The 14,749-nt window shown below is 40.5% G+C and overlaps 1 long non-coding RNA gene across 1 annotated transcript in view; it reads left to right on the top strand.

Annotated features, from left to right (window-relative positions):
• The window catches only part of LOC117814670, a 70,931-nt gene that overhangs the window by 27,687 nt on the left and 28,495 nt on the right, over positions 1–14,749 (top strand). The window contains exon 5 of the long non-coding RNA XR_004631609.1: positions 13,766–13,845. This is a non-coding gene — a long non-coding RNA (uncharacterized LOC117814670). The remainder of the gene's footprint in view (positions 1–13,765; positions 13,846–14,749) is intronic.

The following is a 14,749-nucleotide window of genomic DNA, read 5'->3' on the forward strand; positions in this document are numbered from 1 at the left end:
TTCTTTTTACAGAGTCTGTCTTGTATTGCTTTTAAGTTTGGAATCCAACATCTTCTACAAATATTTGGTTTTGTGGCACTTTTAGAATAAAGTTGTGTTTGTACACTCAACAACGGCTTTTGAGTGGATGATTGTACAGGATACACCAGGGAGACACGTGTAAGCTAGGACTACCAGCTAGCTTGCAGTTTTGTCAGCTTTAAAATATGCATCAATATTAGCAATGGAAAATAGTCCCCTCACTTTTCCCCCTAATTTAGTAACTCAAGATAAAGAGTTCAGTCTTTATTTGTAAGAAGTGCTTGATGCTAAAGGTCCCTGGTCCCACTGCAGCTTAAAGCTCCTGTGAGGAGTTTGAAATTGATACAGATACCTCTTTGTGACCTACAAAAGCAAACAAGACCATTAGCATTAAAATTGAATATTTCTATATAGTGATTTTTAATTCCTTTAACTGCTGCAAGGGGGTAGGTGTAAGACTAGATGATTGATAGAATGCTGAATAAAATGCATTTTATTTTCCTTTTGACACAGCAAATACTCAAATTGATGCATTTGATTGTAAAAGACAGCAGGATGAGATTTTTTTTTCTGTCAGAAAACGCAACTTACACATCCACGGGACAAAATCAGAGGTATCACTTTGTCCACAGGGGGGCGTCAAAATCAACACAAACAGAAAGTTCCTCACAGGAGCTTTAAAGGGACTTTTAGTTCCAGGAACTTCTCTTCAAGGAGCTCAATGGTTCTTGTGGCACTTTGTTGTCCGTGTTGCCACTGTGGCCTGTACTCCTGTTAAGATGATGCAAATCAGACCAATGATTGGATTCGAACATCTTTATTGCCAACAAGGGGCGAGGTGAAGTCCCCACAAGCATTATATCACAACACATAATGAACAAACATCATTTCATACAAATACTTTAAATACATAACTCCCATGGATGTCATCAGGATTTTTATGCAGTGAGAAATTAGACAAGAGGTCCCAAAGTCCTTAGTGGGACATTTATTTGGTAACTGAAGTCTTATTCATGTTGTTGGCAGTATTAATTATTAAATAACATCAGGTTACAGGAAATATTTACTCTTGTGCGATCTCCCTTTTGTGCCTCTATCGATCTGCTCTGCTCTCTGCTCAGCTGGTGTCTGTGTGTGTGTGTGTGTGTGTGTGTGTGTGTGTGTGTGTGTGTAAGCTAACATCTTTTTTTTTTAAATGTAAACAAGATAATTTCCAGGAAAGACCAACCTAGAAACTTTTACATAAAAAGGGTCATGATTCATGTAGGTACATAGTTTTACTGATTAAATAACATCCGTTCATGCAGGTATATTACAGTACGACGTCTCCTCCTCCCTCCTTTGTGTGTGGGTGTGTGTGTGTGTGTGTGTGTGTGTGTGTGTGTGTGTGTGTGTGTGTGTGTGTGCACAGCCACTGTTACTTTATACGTAAATTAAGGAGCCATGTTTAAATGTAACTATGATCGTCTTCAGGCCCTGCCCCCCAAAATTCCTGCATCTTTGGAAAGTACTGTCCCCTGAACGGTAAATTAATTACTCTGGAACTAAATCAAGATCCTGGTTCCTGCTATCCAAACTCAGAGGTCCTCTAAAGGTTCTGAGTTCCTGGGGAAAGTTCCTGCTGTTGCAAAGCAGCCTTAGACAGGCTTTAGACGTCTCTTACATGTACCCTGAGAGTTTCTGCAAGTCTCTTCAAGTAGCTGATGTGACGTATCTACCTTAATTACAGTTTTCTGGAAGGACAATTTTTTTACTCCACCACAATATTTATTTTTCTCACCAAGTATTTTTGTACCTGGAGATAACCAACAAAATGGCTCCAGAGGTTGGCACCAAAATGTCTTGGTTCAGTCAGGGCAGTGCTTCCCAAACTCTTTTCTGCAGGGCCCATCTTTGATATCACCTCACCTCACACATTACCACACATAAACATATACGTCCAACACTCTGACACACATCCTTTGTCAACACATCGATGTATCTGTAGAGTTATTTGGAAGTCTGTCGGCAAAACTCACAATTGTAGCTTCAGAGTGTGACCAAAAATTGAAAAACCAACGATTCAGGTAAAACTGCAACATGCAAACTCCAAATGTTTAATATGTAGGCGGCTCAATTCGAGGGCGAGGTATGACTTGTTCTTGTCTTTTTGTGTAGATTCATCATCAGCCTTACTGGCAGTCCTTTTACAGTACTGTCCGTGCTTTGCTAGCAGTGCAGGAGCATGCATATTGTTTTTATAAAGCCTTGCGGTCGAGGATTTAGCCTGATGGTTAAATTGTGTGCACATATAGCAGACGGCCTGGGTTCAATTCCCATCTCCTGCATGTCATTCCCCCACTCTCTCTGGTTTCCAGCTCTATCCCCTCTCCTCTCCTCTCCTCTCCTCTCTAATTAAGGTGTAAAAGCCACAAAATATACTTTTATAAAGGCTTGCCGCCCAGTTTGGGAATCTCAGAGTTAAGAAAGGGATCATGGTTTGGGTTAAAAAAGAACATCAATGGTGTCTTTTGGTGACAAACAGGACATGAGCAGCAGTCTCCTGGGTGACAAACAGCTTCCCTGCAGGAAGCTCTTTAAACTGCAGACATGAAGCTGAAACTCAAAGACTTTTACACACATCACACATCATACTTCAGATTCCAGTAAGCTCCACAGACGTCCACAGATCAGGTTAAAAAAATCACCCAGCAATTACTCCGAACTTCCTGATGTGGCCCCTGTAGATGTCTCACTTTTTCACAAGTGTAAACTCAACTTCCTGTCTTGATCTTTAAAGATACAGGAGCACAATCTCTCCCAAGCTCTTTGAGGCTGCAGACAGAAATACGTCCTCTGAGAGTCGACCGAGTCTGACCCCCGAGGTGAGGAGTGTTTTTGATGATCATGCGACTCGTTACACTCCTTTATTAACCTGTAAATTTAAATGTAACCATAAAAGAACTGTTCCAACTAGATATGAATGAATCATCAATCAGGAACTCATTTTGAAAAAGAAAAGGGAATCAATTATTTCAGCTTGGAGAAGCTTTTAAGAAGCAAGACTTCCTCCAGGTAAATATGAAGTAGGTAAGAATTTGATGAAACCTAATTTTACTATATTTCAGCCGACTTGATTGGCCACCTCCGCACATCCTGCCATCCCGGATGTTCCTCTAACATCTGCCTGACATGTTACCAGCAGAGTGCAGCTTAAGCTGAGGTTTATGTTGTTAGAAAGGACCGACCTCCCATGAAGAACGACAGAATCAGTGATGGCAAGTGTCCCAATAGAGTCTCCAAGAGTCGTAGGAATCAAAAGCTCCTTCGACCCATAAAAACTTAGACATTGAACAGACATTTCATGACACTCCTTGTCCAGACTTTCCTTTCATGCATCTCCACAGCTGGAGATTGTGCATGTTGTGCTCTCATTACTCAAAATACTCGGTGGAGTTTAGGTAAAGAGGGGACGCTTGGGTACAGCATGCAGGACGAGGAGGAGTTGTCTGTAATGGTGACTGTTTCTGTGTCAGCATCTCTACAAGTAAAGCAGAGGACTTAATATTGGCAGGTGTTGAAACCAGTTATGAGTATTGGACTTCCACCAGATCCATGTCCGGTTCGTCTCCCATCCGCTGCGGTCTCGTCCTTCAACACCCACCGGCTGCATTTTCATGTGACAGAGATTTTCCCCATGGTAATCACTGAATCAAGGATTCTCCTCCTCCTCCTCTCCTCATCCATGTTGTCTTTCTGGTCCTCTGAAAACCTCTGACCTGTTGACTCCAGGCCTGGCTCCGCTCATCATGACTTTGGTTTGTTGTTGTAGTTAAGTGAAATACGATCTGGTGATAACACAGAGTGTTTTATTATGAAACTTAACCGGATGTTTTCATTTTGTTTTGGTGAAACCTGACTTCCTGTCCCGCTCCATCTGCTCTGTTGAGATTGATGCGTCGTGCTCCGGCATGTGGCCAAAAATAGAAGTCTTGTGTATCTGATCCGGAGGGCTCCGACCTGCCGGATCAGATACACAGACGGAATGCAACGGAGCGGATCCAGTGGAAGTTAACACATTGACTAGAATAGAAACCTGTCAGATTCGGTGTTGTGAGGAATCGGAGACGGACTGGACATGGATCTGGTGGAATTTGGCTATCAAGCAGAGAACCACATCCACACATCAGCTCATGCAGACTTCTTACTCGAGAGCTGGCAGGAAAAATTGCTGTCAAAGGGTTCAGGCATTTGCGTTCACACATACACCCTCCTGGGTAATCTCTGGAAATTTTCATGAGTGTGGAGCATGTGTGAAAGGGGTTAAAGCAAGTTAGATAACTCTCTAGAACCTCTTTCGTGGTGATTATATTTCTGAACACAACACAAAGGAATTCAAGTTTTCGTTTTTGGGTCATTTTGTGACTTTATTTGACAGGAAAGTTGGAGAGAGACAGGGAATGTAGAGTTAGGGTTAGAGGAGAGCAGGAGATGACCTGCAGCAAAGAGTTGAGGCTGGACTCAAACCACAGCTGCTGTGTTGAGGGTTGTAACCAGTGAGCACTAACTGGGATTTCAACGTCTAAATTTGGTTGAAAGTCAGGTCTGAACATCCAAAACTTAATGTCAACCAGCTCCAACATGTCAGAAAACACAGCTTTGCTTCATCATTTTTAAAGTTTATTTGGCCTTTAATAAGCCTTGATTTCAGAGACAGGACAGTGGATAGAGAAGAGTGAGGAACAAAATGTGGTTGATACATTTGTTCTGATAAATTGTTAATTTTAAGGGTAAAAGGAGGACAGGAATAAGTATTGTGGAGTGTTGGTTTGGTCTAGCAGTCTAGGCATGTGCACCATGTACAGGGGCTTTAGTCCTAGCTGCAGCAGGTACTGGTTTTGAAACCTACCACGACCATTGGCTGCATGTCTTCCCCCATTCTCTACTCCCCACAATTCCTGTCCTTCTCTTCAGCTTCCTGGTCAGAGAAAGACTGGATCAATCAGGGTCATCTTAGGAGGCAGAGGCGGTGGCTACAGGCACGGTGTAGTTGTGGTGTAAGCACGAATCCTGTGAAGAGATTAGCGTGGATGCAGTTACAGCGGCAGTTTTATCAGAATGGGACATTTCTTTATTAAAAGAAGAGCAAAGACCGTTAATGTGCAAATCTGTCTTTACAAGAACAGTAAGAATCATGTGATGACATCATGATATCAGCTGCCTGTTGAGCTTGCATACTTGTTTCAATCCCTTTTACGTCAAATGTTCTGTTGATTGACAGAATTTTCCTCCAATCACCCTCCAAGTGATTCTTAAGGTCCTGCCCTTAATTCACAAACATCGTCTATGTGGTGCTGCCAAGATGAATGTGAAGTATATCTCGTGCCATGGAGCCCAAACTGCTCCTGGTGAATGTGTATGAATGGGATCAGCTAACACTGATGGTCTCATACTATAGCAGCCTCTGCCATCAGTGTGTGAATGTGATGTGGATGTGCTTTGAATGGTCGGTACCATTCTTTGATACAGCCAGTACCTGCTGAAATGTTAGCAGACCACAGGGCTCAGACTTAAAACAGAACCTTGTACACTCACATGCAAAATTAGTTTATCAAGTTTAAAACCTCTCAAACACTCGTTTGGACTCTAGCTTTGGCTTTCTACTAAGCTCAGAGCCACATGAGGTGACTTCTTTGAAAGAGATTTGCAGTATATTTGGAGGTTGTCTTCGTGTGTTTGGGCTGTAAGAGTTGTGAACGTCTTCCTGCTTTTCTTCCTGTTGGCTGCTGGACTGAAAAACCACTCAGCAGATTTCAGTTGTCTGGATTCGATGAGATGCTGATGTTGGACGCTCAGCACTTAGTCTGAAATTGACCAAGTTTAACCAGTAAAATAAGTTTGTATTTATGTCCAGATGAAAGGCATTATTTGTTTGTCTTTACCTTTTAGTTCTGAGCACTATTGTCATATATTGCCTTGTGTGGTTGATTGTGTGTAAAAGCAAGCCACCTTATTTATAACCCTTAATGTCTGTGTCATCAAAATCAGACTAAACTGAATTAAAGTCGTCTTTAAGAAGAGAAAAACAGCTTCTAAAAGAGTTAAAAATCCCCTCTTCACCCTATTGGCAGGTTTTGTTTAATAACATCGAAAGCATTACTCTGTATTTAACTCTTCAGACAGAAGTAAGAGAGACATCTTTCTAAAGTTGTACAAATCCAAGGTCCCCCTAAAACTTGAGACTCTGCTTAAAATGTTGATGAAAACAGATTTTGAAGGTTTGAAAATAATTTAATGTCTATATTTGATTGAAAATAGTGCAAAGACAGACAAGAGTTCTCAAAGTGAAATGTTGTCCTGTTCTGGCCTGATCTTAAACGGGCTCAGGTCCAGAGAAGTCTCCAGTGTTTCTGGATCATGTTTATATATGGTTCCCTCTTTGCATTGTTCAGTTTTAACCTGCATTTGTTGATGCTGTGACAAATTGTGTTCAAGCCCATGTCTGTTTTTAATGCAGTGACTTCCACTACAGAGTCATGTCTGTTTTTAATGCAGTGACTTCCACTACAGTCATGTCTGTTTGTAATGCAGTGACTTCCACTACAGAGTCATGTCTGTTTTTAATGCAGTGACTTCCACTACAGAGTCATGTCTGTTTTTAATGCAGTGACTTCCACTACAGAGTCATGTCTGTTTTTAATGCAGTGACTTCCACTACAGTGTCTTTTTTAATGCAGTGACTTCCACTTCAGTGTCATTTCTGTTTTTAATGCAGTGACTTCCACTACAGTGTCTTTTTTAATGCAGTGACTTCCACTACAGAGTCATGTCTGTTTTTAATGCAGTGATTTCCACTACAGAGTCATGTCTGTTTTTAATGCAGTGACTTCCACTACAGTGTCTTTTTTAATGCAGTGACTTCCACTTCAGAGTCATGTCTGTTTTTAATGCAGTGACTTCCACTACAGAGTCATGTCTGTTTTTAATACAGTGACTTCCACTACAGAGTCATGTCTGTTTTTAATGCAGTGACTTCCACTACAGAGTCATGTCTGTTTTTAATACAGTGACTTCCACTTCAGAGTCATGTCTGTTTTTAATGCAGTGACTTCCACTACAGAGTCATGTCTGTTTTTAATACAGTGACTTCCACTTCAGAGTCATGTCTGTTTTTAATGCAGTGACTTCCACTACAGAGTCATGTCTGTTTTTAATACAGTGACTTCCACTACAGAGTCATGTCTGTTTTTAATGCAGTGACTTCCACTACAGAGTCATGTCTGTTTTTAATGCAGTGACTTCCACTACAGAGTCATGTCTGTGTTTAATGCAGTGACTTCCACTACAGAGTCTTGTCTGTGTTTAATGCAGTGACTTCCACTACAGAGTCATGTCTGTTTTTAATGCAGTGACTTCCACTACAGAGTCATGTCTGTTTTTAATGCAGTGACTTCCACTACAGAGTCATGTCTGTTTTTAATGCAGTGACTTCAACTACAAAGTCATGTCTGTTTTTAATGCAGTGACTTCCACTACAGAGTCATGTCTGTTTTTAATGCAGTGACTTCCACTACAGAGTCATGTCTGTTTTTAATGCAGTGACTTTCACTACAGAGTCATGTTTGTTTGAATGCAGTGCTGCCTGATTGCTTGAAGATCAGGTCCATCCAGTCTTGGTTTTGGTCCCTTTTGTACAGAGGTGTCTCCAGACTCTGACTCTTTAGTGATATGATGTTCTGTAGATGATGAAAACTTTGTATTCTTTGCTCTCTGAGGAACATTATTCTGAATCTGTTGAACTATTTGCTCACGCAGTCTCTCACAGATTGTTGAACCTCTTCCCATCTTTCCCTCTGAGAGACTCAGCCTCTCTGGAGTTTCTTTTTAATACCCGGTCATGTGACTAACCTGTTGATCAGTAACCTCATTAGTTGGGAGATGTTCCTCTAGGTGTTTTTTTAAAAAAACTTTTTCAGTGTTTTGTCGTCCCTGTTCCAACTTTTCTGAAAAAGTCGGGTGGGAATTCAATTTAAAAGCAGCATATGATTTTTTATAAAACTGTTTCAACTTTTATAAATTGTCTTTGCTCTATCTTGTACTAAATATATTAAAATAAAACCATTTGCATCCCATGAAAACAGTTTTTTTTAACATTTCATAGAGCTTCCCAACTTTTTCTTGGAATTTGGGTTTTAGTATGTTTCATGGGAAACAAAAATGGAGGACTAGATTTTCAAACTTACAAAAAAGGAGCAAAAAATGGCAACATTTACATTTAAAGTCAGGGTAAAACAAGGTTATTTTTCTTTCCAAGCAAGGGTACATTCACAACCTCATCACACTGCTGTTTTTACTCTAGTTTGCTGGTTTGATGCTGTCTTCAAGATCGATCGGGAATAACAGGATTTAATAAGTACTTCATGCATGAAGTAAATATGTATAAAAACACAGAAGAGGGACTTTGAAAACTAGAGGAAGATACATTCTGGAGTGGATGCTTCAAGAAATGAGTCAATCGAAGCACAAATCACATGAGGGAACTGGCAGAATCACCGTCTTGTTGTGTCTGAAATGTTTAAAATGTGCACAGTGTCATCACTTTTTGAGGTACAAGCAAAGCTGACACATTACATCAACATTTCAGTGACTTTTACACTACTCTTGATCTTGTTTGGGGACGAACGAGCAGTTAAAGTTGAATTTTGATTCAGATATCTCTGATGAACTAAAGACGAGGCCGGCGTTCAGACTCTGAGACTCTGAGACTCTGAGACTCTGTGACTCTGAGACTCTGAGACTCTGTGACTCTGAGACTCTGAGACTCTGAGACTCTGAGACTCTGTGACTCTGAGACTCTGAGACTCTGTGACTCTGAGACTCTGAGACTCTGAGACTCTGTGACTCTGTGACTCTGAGACTCTGAGACTCTGAGACTCTGAGACACTGTGACTCTGAGACTCTGAGACTCTGAGACTCTGCGACTCTGAGGCTCTGAGACTCTGAGACTCTGAGATTGAGGATTGTGTGTGGGCTGCAGAAAGTCTTGTGGAGTTACTGGAGGTCTTGGTCGCTTGGTGTTGAGAAGCGGTACCCTCCCTGTCAGCATTTGAATGGGGAGGAGAAGGTGTGATTGTGTGTGTGACTGTGTGTGTATGAGTGTGTGTGTGTGTGTGTGTGTGTGTGTGTGTGTGTGTGTGTGTGTGTGTGTGTGTGTGTGTGTGTGTGTGTGTGTGTGTGTGTGTGTGTGATGGGGGGAGTGTATCGTCACCAGCACTCCTGGTCGTGACTCACGGCGCACAATGCTTTTTGCTCCTCTCCAGAGCCCTTTATTTATTTTTAGCTGAGCAACGTTTTGTACGCCCGAACTGTAGTCCTGCACACACACACACACACACACACACACACACACACACACACACGCACACACACACTCGTTTAGGCACAGACATGATGAAGAACATACCACCACTCATCCACATTGTCTGAATTCTTTGAGGCCGTTTTTCTGTCAGTCATGAAGGTTAATCGGACCTTTTCTGTCACACACTCAAGTTCACATTTCCAAGATGTTACAGTGTGTGTGTGTGTGTGTGTGTGATACAGTAGACTTTTAACTTTGCTCTGTTGTTCCATCATTTATCCGTTGACTCTTATTTTAAAGCTCCTGTGAGGAACTTTTGTTTTGTTTTGATTTTGGCGCCCCCTGTGGCCAAAGCAGAACATCATGTAAATTCCGTTTTCTCACACACATCTCATCCTGCTGTCCTTTAACAGCCAATTTCATCACTGAAGTTACACTTTAGCTGTTCAGGAAATTATAAAAAAGTAATAAAATATCTTAAATATCAGTAATAACTTAAAGTGTGCTGTCAATGATCTGGGATGCCACCGACCCCCTCACTGTGGATTCAGGCTTTAAAAATCACACTGAGGAAGCTGTCAGTCTTGTTGCTGATGGTCTTGTTTGCTTTTGTAACTCATTAAAAGGCATCACTGTTAATTTCAGTCATTTCAAACTGGGTTTTAATTCCTCAAACAATGGAGGAAGGAGCGCTTCCTGGATTCATAAAGGTTTGAGTTTGAGATGCTCTTTGTGTAGGGATGCATGCAGTTATAGAAAAGCAAGGAAAACATCCAAGGTTCTCTCTTGAACAGTTCATATGACTTTATTTTAATCTTAAAAACAAACGTGGACGTGTTTCTGCATCAAGTCTTCTTTAGGAGGTCAAAAACAAAGACATGTCAGCCGCTCAGAAGGATTTATTCTTGTTTTTCCAGAGTTGGAGCAACTTTGCTTAACCCTCCTGTTATGTTCCTTTCTCAGGAACAGCAATAATGTTCCTGGGTCGACTTGACCCGGGGCATATTCAATTATCCAAAAGTGTCAGAACCCCAAAAAATCCCAATGCACTTTTTTTTTGTATCTCATCATTAACTCCATTACTAACCATTTAAATCAAGATCAGGTCCATTGGTGTTCTTTAATCCTCACAGATCATGGTTCAATGAGGATAACTCACTAATTTTTCATTAAAATTTATGTTAAAACTTATTTTAATGTACATTGGAAAGCCCTAAATATACGTACAATACTTTCACACGATTACTTTACATATTTAATTTTTTTTTTTAATGAAGTGATTTTGATAAATTAACACAACACCTCTTCTGTCACATGCTGCACAGATTTTTATGCTGCATTTAGCCGGTTTGGAAGGCATATATTGCCTAAAATAGACTTTAACAGGGGTCAATTTGACCCGCAACATGACAGGAGGGTTAAAAACTGTCCCACTACGAAAGGATCCCCATTACTAGAAGAGGACTGCAAAGTCAAAAACACGTGCTAAAGCTGCAGCTAACAGTTGTTTTTATAGTGGATGCCTCATCGATGACTGACGTGATTGATTGACTAATAAGGAGGATGAATTCAGCGCTCACTTTTTAAATGTAACACCTCTCGTTTAAACTCAGACATGCCTTTTAAAAAAAAAGTCATGACTCAAACCGTATTTTTGTCTGGGCTCCAAACTCGACTCGTGTTAATGGAGGACAGGTGATTTAGTTTTAGTGTGTAGTGTGGTTACCACAGTAACGTGGTAAGAGTTTGCTTCTGTGTTTGGAGGAGGGAGAGGAGGAAGAAGAAGAAGATGAAGTGTTTTAGGGGTTTTAGGGTACAGATTTTAAGATGAGGGGCTGAACATGTGAATGAGAGAGACTCACTCTGACTTTGGTCTCCTGCATGTCAGAGAGAGACGTCCACAATGTGCCTTCTCTTCAAGCGCTCGTTCAATACTGACAGGCTGGGTCTGTTTTACAAAGTCTGCAGGAAGCACCTGGACTTTAAATCTCTTATGTTGTGTTCACACCAGACGCAAGTAATGTTATTTGCTCACTTTGTTTCTGCGCATTTGAACACCAGAATGTTTTGTGTTTACTTGCTTAATTTTGCATGGATAGCTTGCTCCTTTTACGTGTACGCAAGCACCCAAAGATGAGAGGTTCGTGATGCTAACTGGTGCAGCGCTTACATGCTAGCACAACTGATAGCTGGAATCAAGTGACAGACGAAGGTTTGCACAACTTTGATAGCAGAAGATAATCTGACCTCCTCTCTCACTTTCCTCAAAGTGAGCTCCTTTTTATTCCTGTTAACGTTTAAAACAACATCAGGTGGTGTCGCACAGTTTGGGGTTGCCACACTGGAGGACCTCCGTGTTGATGGCTGTCGTAGTGTGAATTAATCACTGAAGATCAGATATTTTATCCCTCCTAAATAAGGGAAAACAGCGAGTAGCTTGTCCAATGCTTTGCGAATTTATATCATTTACACTCTTACAATGTTACAATGTTACAATGTCATTTAGCAGACGCTTTTATCCAAAGCGACGTACATACGAGAACAAGAACAACACAAGCAAAGATCTAGACAAGAGGAAACAAGATCAGTAAGAGTAACAAAGTGCTTCAAGTCCATTTGGGTGCAGGTACTGCCAAGCAGTGTGAAGGCAATGCACAAAAGTAAATAAGGAACATCTACAATGAAGCAACCAAACCATTTAAGACCTTCCATTCTCATCATCAACAATTAACATCACCACAATAATGACCAAAGTACCAAGTGCTGGGTCACTCCAGATCTGAACACAGAGTCCCAGAGTAGAGCAGGACAGTGTGAGTCAACTGTAGCTGGAAGACATGATCTGCCACTGGGGACAACAGTGGAGAACAGTCTAGCTAAGTGCATAGTGCTTCCTAAAGAGCTGGGTCTTTAGCTGTCTTTTGAAAGTAGAGAGGGACTCTGCAGATCGAATGGAGTGGCCACTAAAGGAACTGCACTTCTTCTTGACTAGACAAGAACTTGCGTGTATTCCACAGACTGTGTAAATAATGGACGTAGTATCCGTGACGTCACCCATCTGTTTCTGAAGCTCTGTTTTGAGGCCAATGGCTGGCGGCAGCCATATTGGAAATGTTGAACTCAATATAACTGCTGTCGAGCTAGTGTGAGGTAAAGAGGCGGGCTTTGAGCCTCCTAGCCAACAGCTACAGTGTTCCCGCCTGACAATCAAGTCAGCTGTGCCTCTCATTGGAAGGCTAGTAATCTTAATATCTTTGAAATTGCAGTGTTATGAAAAAATTCACCCCCCATACAGTGTGTGCCGATCAAGAAATGTTTAACATGTTTATTTCTTCTGTAAAGATCGGCTTCTTTGAATTGGTGTGTATGTGGTTTCCAGTACTTCCGGGGCCAGCCTCTAGTGGACACTTGATGAACTGCAGTTTTTAACACTTCCGCATTGGCCTTATGTTTTTAGACCGGAGGTTGCCGCTTGGTGTATTTGTGTCTTTACATTGACTTTACATATAATTCACTCTTGTTTCAGATTCAGATTCAGAGAACTTTATTAATCCCAGAGGGCAATTAGGTTTGCAGTGTACCAGCTTGTGGATAAACAACACAAACACTAACAAACAGACAAACAACACTCTACAGTCAACATGTCAGTGACAACATCAGTGCAAGATGGGGCTTGTCATAAAGAGTAAGAGAATCCCAATACACAATATTTTTTTATTACTGTTTGCCAGTAAGCAGCAAACTGTTGCAAAAGCTGAACACTGCAAATCCAGTCATCACATCAGTAGGGCTTCAGGCGTGTGAAGTTGTGTTGAGTTTTCTTCTAAATCCCGGCAGAACTTATGGAATGCACTTAAAAAGCACTTTTCTCGTCTTCGCAGCACCAAACATGATTTTCACGTTCAGTTAACAAAAGGAAAAACATAATCCATAACCTGTTTAGAGCTGTAATCCAAAGGATTTAAGTTCAGGTTAAGTGGCAGCCTGAGGGCCAGGGTTATCATGGTAGCATGGAGAGTCAAAGAAGTGCAGTTCCTTCAGTGGCCACTCGAGACCGGCTCCAAAAGTGAGCCACTCCCCACTAGAGCCGACTTTAGAAATGTTCTGTCTTTACACAAACAGCAGCTCTAAGAAGGAGTCTCAAAATGTAACCTCAGAGTTTTAATGGTGCATCAGGTCTAAACAATTCTAATCTTCTACTACGACGACTTTATTTTCTCATCACTCTTTTCTCAAACCCTTCCTTTTTTTCATCCCTAATCTTCCGTCATACTCTTACACACAAACTTTAATCAACATTGTTTTTTTTTAAATCTGCTTTATAAATAAAGTTGAAATATTTTCCTCTAACAAAATAAAAAACACTCAGCTTGTGTTTGTATTTCTTGTGTTTTTTTTATACAGGACTCTGAGAATATAATCCAGCAGCACTGAAGCGACAGCAGCTCCTGGACCTGAGTGTGTTTTAACACTGATGACTGCAGGTATGATATTAAACCAGATGACTTATGATATCCATCTTTCAAAGAAGCACAGTGGAGACAGCTGTGGGAAACTGTAGACTTTTAAGAATACTCACCCACTGTTACCCATTACATGAGCATGTGAGTCTCTCACAGATGATCATTAGATTATAAATTAGAACAGTTTCATTCAGATTAAGCCGACTAATGTCTCTCAAAGTTCACAAATTTAACACTACAGCACCCACGAGCTGTGTTAGTTTTTGGCTGTTGAGACAAAGAATCAATAAAATAAAATGTTATCTTTAAAATGTTTTTTTTTTAGTTTCAGAATAAGTCAAAAAATTCTGGAGCATTAAAAATAGCATAGATTCAGACATCTGAACGTACAGCACCCAGTGATTTCTACAAACAAGTGTCTTAGATTTTGAAATTAAAGCTTGTTATTTTATCCTGAAACCGCAGCACTTCACAGGAAATCATGTCACTGTTTTGTCTTCTATCACAGAGTTTTTATAGGATGTATTTCTATGTAGTTGCTTATTCTCTATACTGTTCAAAGGCCAGGAGAATGAGCAGAAACAACCAGGATGAAAATACACACAGATTTTATTTATTTAATTTTCATTTAAAATACCATGCAATGACACACATGAAGAAGAAACTTACATGTCATCTTCATTTTAAAGAAGTTTCAAAATGAACTTCAATAAAGGCTGCATGCACCCGTTTACAGACCTGATTGTAATTTGATGAATTAACTCTCAGTTTTCTTTTTGATCCTTTTTGAAAATAACAACTTAAAACTACAAAATGCAACTTTAAAAACATGCCTAAGTTATTGTTTTATTTACCTTTTACTGACATACTATGGAAAGAGAATTAAAAACAAGCACACAAACGTCAACACTTCAGGTCTCAGAGA

This window comes from Notolabrus celidotus, chromosome 6, assembly GCF_009762535.1.
Source record: "Notolabrus celidotus isolate fNotCel1 chromosome 6, fNotCel1.pri, whole genome shotgun sequence".
Lineage (NCBI taxonomy): Eukaryota > Metazoa > Chordata > Actinopteri > Labriformes > Labridae > Notolabrus > Notolabrus celidotus.